We start from the raw sequence: 7,551 nt of genomic DNA, 5'->3' as shown, positions 1-7,551 counted from the left end.
TCCTATGAAATTCCTCCAAACAAAGGAGGCCTGAGACGTTCTTTTTGCTGGTCCAATATTTTTCTCTAAAAATATGAAGAAGAGAGTAAAGTCATATTGTGTTGTATCTGGGATACTATGGCTCTTGAGCTGTTTTGATCTGAGGAAAAAATAAAATAAAGTAAAATAACGGGACGGCGCCTCCCACTGCACGCAACCGGTGTCCCCAAGTCACTGCCGATGTCCGCACCCCGCCCTGGCACCAAGGCATGCTAGACCACCGCAACCTCGGCTCCTGGGCATGCCAAATAATGGTAGCACCACCACACTAGATCCTAGTGGCAGTATGGATGCGGAGCCGAGCGTTCCCCATGCCTCGCGCGCTCCTAGAACACTGCTGAACCTTGGTCTCCTCCGTTGCCCTACTCAGATGCTGCACAAGTTTACTTTTGATATTCTAGATAAGTTGAAAACTGAGAAACACCGCTGTGACTCTCACTGCTAGTACAATAGCAATAGACGAGTGATGCTACTTTGGCATGAAAACCAACTCTTCGACTTCTTATTTGGTTGATCAAATCCAGCCTCCCATGTGGCTTTGCGGGTGTGATATACCTTCATTCTTGATCATACGGATACCTATAATCCAACACTTCAATTTTTGGGAAGCTAAAGTCTCGATAGTGGATTCATTTTTGGAGAAGTCCATATATACAGGGTTTAGCTAGGAGAGTATGGTTTTGCATATCGTTTCCATGGGAGTGTGTGGGTGGATTACCACTGAGGTATTTCACCGAGGAATAATCTTATGGTGGTCTATCTCCGAGGAGTTGAAAGAGAAGGGAGATACTAATTTTTGCAGTTCTAGGAATGGAAGACTGGATCTTGGATGTTGAGGAAGTGAAACTACTCGAGGATGTCAAGAAGAAGATGGAAGATGGTGTAGTGGAGGCACCAGTTTGGCTACCAGATGGTTGGATCATGGAGGTTTGACGGGGTGACGATGGTGCCCTCTATCGGGTATGTTATATACAAACAAACATGATATTAAATATATTTAACATGTGTTCGTGCTCTAGTTTTTTAGTTTTAGTTTATTGTTTTAATTATTGGAAATGTCTAATTTTTCTCCTTGCTTTTGTTTATTTCCAGTATTTCATTTCTCCAGTGTCAGGGGCAAAATTCACGATGAAGTCCGAGGTCTTGGACTACCTTTTCTCTGAGATGGATGAGCACTACATAGAAGCCAATTATTATGTTGCTGATAGCATGCTTTTTGTATGTTTTGTTAATATAATGTAGTCATTATGTATATACATATATATGTGCATACATATAACATTCCATATCCATGATCCATCTGTTGATATGTCATGATATGCAGAAGTCACATGAATGGCTTCCAAAGGGGTGGTTGGTCGAGATCAGAGTGGGCGGCGAGAATATGGACAAGATGTACAAGGTAGCCTTTTCACCTTTTTCCTTGCAAGTACTCTCTCTATTCATAATGCATGACTTCCAAGAAAGTGTCAATCTAATCTAAGTTTTCTTTCATGAAAATATTTTTCATAATTACTAATTTGTTCCCATGAGTATCCAAGCCTTTAACTGGATATGGTATCATGTCATATGCGAAGTTATTATATTATGCTCATCTTCGATGGTATAGATGTGATTATGTAATTGGAATACAAAGTGCCACCAAAACCTATTAATTTCACTTTGGTAGTTTCCTAGCTCAAACAATGCTTGTTTGTAATTGTCTATTGGCGAGGAGATGAAGAATGGTCACCAAAGGTTCACATCTTTCCTCATGCGTTATAACATAAAATGTACATCATTTTTTTATCACATCAGAATTATAAATTGTATGTCCATAATTTTACCAATACTAAGTCCCCCCCCCCCCCAAATGCTGATAATAAAACTGTTGTCTGTCTAGTATAACAAAGTGACGACGGTAATAAAATCAGGAAGAAATCATTTGTTGTCTAGAATTGCTAATTCACTGGCAATTAAAAGTGACATGCAAAAATGTTAATATTGGTAGTGTCCAACGATGTAGTGTCGAATGGCCCCAAAAAAGCTTCATTTATATGTACATAATTTAAAAATGATCACCAACCGTTGATATATAGTAACTTATGTCATTTTTGAATCTTTTAGGAATTCCAAATATTCTTATATGCTCACAACCATTATAATTTTCATGAATAACCCTCAGTTTGGTTAAGGATTAGATATGAACATGTTTGCCAGATACATTCCTAGGATTAGTTGATTTGTTTTGAGAACTAATTTTGCAATATATTTTCGGTCTCTCTTGCTCCCCCTGTGTGTAAGGTAACTTTGCACACATGTGTAAGCTATACAAAAAACAAACAATCGATGATTAGAGTTAGCTACCTTCATTTACCCCATAAAAATAATTATTAAGGATCTCAAGCATATAATTTACTCATGTCAAAAAATAACTTTAATTTGATTGTAAATTCCTGCACGATTATTAATTTGCAGTTTTATGTTTCTGCGGCAATGGGAGTACGATTGTTTTCTAAAGAAGATGTACTACTCTATGTTAAGGAAGGGAAGATCTCCAGTTGGGATACCAATGGACAATGCGACACAAACTCTCGAGATAATGTGTATTTCTTGCTATCACTAAATAAATAATTGTTTATGTACACCATGGTTTGACTTTCCAAAGCTAATATGTTTCCTTGTTTTATAGATACTTGCAGAAGTGGAGTTCAACCCATCTAAGCTGCCACATGGCTGGGTGAAGGAATTGGAATACAGAAAAACATTGGAACGAACAAGGAAAGACCAGGTACATAAAAATGAAAACCAAAATCACTCCATTGTTCTTCGATTAAACATTTTCATAGTCCTAATCATTATTAATTATACAGTACTACACAGACCCTGTTAGCCATTATGCATTCAGGACATTGAAGTCTGCACTTCACTACGTTCAAACGGGAAAACTTACAAAACGATCATTTGTTCAAAGGACAAGTGTAGATGAGTTGTACAATTTTGAGAAGTCTGCTGATCTGGTAACTAAGCATTTCAAGATTATGTATTATGAGTAATTGTCGTACATCATTTCATTTTCTCAAAATTAATGTGTCATTCTAAGGACTTCACTTGTCTTAGAAGAACATACATATTCCCATTAGCATTTATACTCTTTAAAATTTAATTTATATCTTTTTACAAACTGCCATTCTAATAGTTCAAAATTCTCCACTTTATGTGAAAATAATAAGGTATCCTAAAATTTGTAAGTGGAATATTTTTTGACTTAGTTTCCATATAATTTGATTTTGTGTTATTCTTGAAGTAATTAGACCATTTAAACTAGCTTAAGTAGGATTGTAGGTTCTTTACTTGATTCATGTTATTTAAGTAGGGTCATAGTGATAATGCTACATAATTCTTGTGGATTCCACCCTTCTACCTCTCATTATGTAGGAAATTATGTGATCACTCTAATTTCACATTTTCATTTATTCGTGCAAGATTAATGTGCGATTAGTGTAGTTTTCATATGCTACGCATGTGCTATATCCAGATGATCGCCCTTGCATTTTTTTCTTTGTTTTGCAATCCTGTATTTCAGAGTTGTCGTCACATCATATAAATGCATGCATTCCTCGACTAATTCTGCAATTATCTATCAACCTATTAGGCAATAAGGTGTATCATAGGTTTTGGTTCATAACCAAACCAAAAAATGGAACATTTTGGTTTTGTTGTATCTTTGGGTATACCTTACTGTTTTCTGTTAAAGAAATATCATAGGTTGCAATATGATAGTGTTTTTATTGTTTCCAAGTGTGTGCAACTTAATGTTCCTCTATTTTTTGAGTACACAATGAACTAATATTTTTTTGTTATGTACATGAGAAACACATTTTTTTTGCAAAAACAAAGGCATGACTTTGGTCTACCTGTACGTTAGACCATACATGGAAATGATGAATTTTTGGTTTCTTTCACTAGTGTGTTAATTGTTTTAGGCAACTTTGTAGAGCTTACTAACTTTTTATAAGACCCATCATAACATGCCAACTTGATATCTTAATGTGGTGGCTGAAAATAGCCCAGCCCCAAACATATGCTATTATGTAGTTTGTGTTATGATATTGTGTATATCATATATAATTTTTTGAAAATATGTCCAACTATTTGAATTGTTAGCTTTATCAACAAATGGATTGCATTAACATTATCAAACCTCCAAAATTCTAATATGTAAGTAAATTATGTTTATGGATATTTGGTATTTATTTTTAATTGTTTCTTTTTGCAGCATGAGAGTCTACGCAAAAGGGTTATGAAAAATGTGATGACTAATACAACTCAAGCAAGTCCGTCGATACCTAGAAGATTAAAAATTGGGGAAAATATAAATCTCAATGAGCAAAATTTTAGTGTTTGTAAGTTCCTTCTCTCATCATTGCTATTGTATTTATATATACATGCATGTGTTTCACATATTTTTTCCCTTTAGGTTCTGCCATCCAATCTAGTCAAGTTACTATAAATACTTTACACTGTTATTGATGAGAAATAGAAATAGCATGTGCTAGTATAAAATATGTTAGTGCACAAGTAGATAAATGATGAAAAAAAAATACTCATTCATACTACTACACAATCTTGTGGGTACTTAATTTTTTTCGTGTGCTTATTTGCACTCCTCTGTTTTGTGTGAGATTGCTTTACCTGAGAGTGTTTAGATTTGTTTGCTCTTTTTCTATCTTAGGAGGTCCATTAGTTAGAAAGCTACAAGTAAATTACATCCTTTTTCAAGTTGCTTAATGACTTTATACGCAATTTTCTGGAGCTTTGGAAAGCTTTCAAGATACTTTGATTTATATAATGGATTAAATGTATGATATACATAGTTTATATTTATGTGAGATTTAAAAAATGAACACTAACAACTGAATCAAACATGGATCCTTCAATTGATTTGTCACTTTTGCACATCAACGTTCAAGTATATTTGCAAGCAATTCTGTAATTAGTTTTGAGTAGTCAAAAATTATGTAGGTTTTCTTGAAAATCATATTGGTGCATATGTAAAACTTTAAAGAACATATTCAGATATATGAAATATTTCTCCTCCGCCCCTAATACACATTGCTTGTACTCTCTGAAAAGCTGAAAACATAATGAAAATAGTTAGATTTTCTTTGCAAAATTATAGAATGCACAAGGCTATAATACATGGAGCTAGTCTAAGGATCGTATTTGTATTTCTTTCATAATAACTTCTGTTTTATTTGTTACAGATGGGGACAACAACATCTCTACAGACTTAGATTCACCAGATGAGAACCAAAAAATCGAGAAGAAAAGCATGAAGGCTAATGGGAAAGAAGCATACTCCTCCAAATCTATAAGGCGTCCAACAGGGAGGCCATCCGAAGTAGCGACGCAAATTGATGAAGACGAATATACGGTGAAAACAAAAGATGACTAGGTTTCAAAGGGAAAACAAACATGGGACTAGGCAATGAATAAATGGTTGGCACATTAAACCAGGATCTAAACTATATAAAGCACCAATGGAAGTTAGAAGACATATTTGGTCATCATTTGGTATTACTTTTGTTTTATTTCTTAGTACAAAATTTAGTCGGTCTTTAGAATAAAAGGGGGATATGATCCCCTAGACTTAATTGGGTTGAATGATTGTCGAACACCTCAATAAATTATGTTAATATGTTCCTTTTGTGCATGAGGTTTGGATCAGAGGAAATTTGAGGCAAATGTATATGTACGATCGTACTCAAAGAAGGTTATACATATTTGATCCTTTTACCTGTTATTATTACAGCTTTATGTACACAAGTTGTGGCACATCACATGCAAAAGAAAGTTGTTGTGCTAATGATAAAGTATGTACATATAAAATGGGAACCTACCATGCCCTTGGAAGATAATAGAACCACAATGAGAGATATTTGTAGGTACGGTACACGTTATGCGTGTTGCATATGCCGGTTTGCAGCTTGCAGTAAACAGAAATCACAAAAACTTATCATTAGAGAGACACTGGACGATAGATAAACTGTCTCTCACAACATTCTAACAGAGCAGTGTGCATAGGAATGCATCAAATGCATTGGCACGAAACATGTATGTAGGGTTCTTAATGTACCAATTCAAGAGTGGAGAGTCTATGCAAAAGTTTGAAGAAGAAAGCCTTTATGTGGTATCCTATATCTCAAATAGCTTTCAAGCAATTGAAACAAGCCAGGGCAACAACTCCAGTAATGGTCCTCCCCGACTTTAGCAAACATTTTTGTATTGAAACAAATGCCTATGATACTGGCATTGGAGCAGTGCTCAGCCAAGAAGGAAATCCATCTAATCAGAAAGTGGGCATTTATGAAAAGGAGGTTATGGCCATTACTGTGGTAGTGGATAGGCCTTAGAGGTCCTTTTGTTATAAAAACATGTCACAAAGCCTTTATTAGCCGTGCAGTCAAGAATTAATTATTGATTTAAAAAGAGGCCATGCGAAAATTAGTGGCCTTGTAGTTCACTTTGCAGTATAAAAACAAGATTCTAAAAATAAGGCAACATATGCCCTTTCTAGAGTGGGGCATGTGTTTGCTTTACCAACAGTTTCTTCAACTCAACCAGTTTGGATAGAAGAAATTATGAACTCTTATGAGATTGACACTCATGATCATCAATAGCTTCATAAACTTGCAATGAACCCTGATGAAGAGTCTGAATATTCTTTGGAAAATGGCCTTTTGAAAAATCTAGGCTGGATTTTGGTAGATGTAAATCCCGGCATTCAGAGAAAAATCATTGAAGCATTAAATTCATCTCAAGTGGGGGGGCATTTTCTGGAAGCCAAGCAACTTACAAAAGTGTGGGGGGGGGGGTGAGGCATTTTCAGTGGGCAGGGATTAAAACTACAGTTAATTTTTAATAACTTCGTTCAATAGTGTTAGATTTTTCAACAACCAAAACATGAGCATTGTAAGTATCCTGGATTGTCGTATCCTGAACCTATTCCCAAAGGACACGGGAAGCCATTTCTATAGATTTTATCATAGGGTTGCCTGAGTCTGCTGACTAATTTTCTATACTTGTTGTGGTGGACAAATATATACCAAGTAGAGTCCCTTTATACCCTTGAAATACCCCTTCAATGTTGCACATATATCATATTCCTTTTTTATCGACCATTGTCAAGTTACATGGTATGCCATACAATCACCTAAGATAGAGACAAAATATTTACTAGCAATTTTGGAGGAAATTATTCAAACCGTGGGTCACCAAGCTTTACATGTTTACTGCTTATCATCGTCAAACAGATGGTTAGACTGATAGAGTTAACCAATGTTTGCAAATGTATTTGAGGCGTGATGTACATGGCACTCCCAAACAGTGGGCTCAGTGGTTACTCTAAGCAGAATTCTGGTACAATACAACCTTTCATGCTTCACTGGGGTGTACTCCTTTGAAGCCATATATGGGCATGAGTCCATTTTGGGAACTGCCACAACCCCTCCATAATGCACATGCCGAGTT

General features: G+C 35.5%; 1 pseudogene; it reads left to right on the top strand.

The window, feature by feature from the left end:
- Nucleotides 1-894: 894 nt before the first annotated feature.
- LOC147982808 (uncharacterized) lies at nucleotides 895-5,476 on the top strand (annotated as a pseudogene).
- Nucleotides 5,477-7,551: the final 2,075 nt, after the last annotated feature.

Source organism: Triticum urartu, chromosome 2A (genome assembly GCF_056163025.1).
Source record: "Triticum urartu cultivar PI428250 chromosome 2A, HENAU_Tu73, whole genome shotgun sequence".
Lineage (NCBI taxonomy): Eukaryota > Viridiplantae > Streptophyta > Magnoliopsida > Poales > Poaceae > Triticum > Triticum urartu.
Note: the sequence above shows the minus strand (reverse complement) of the source record. Positions and strands in the feature narration are given on the sequence as shown.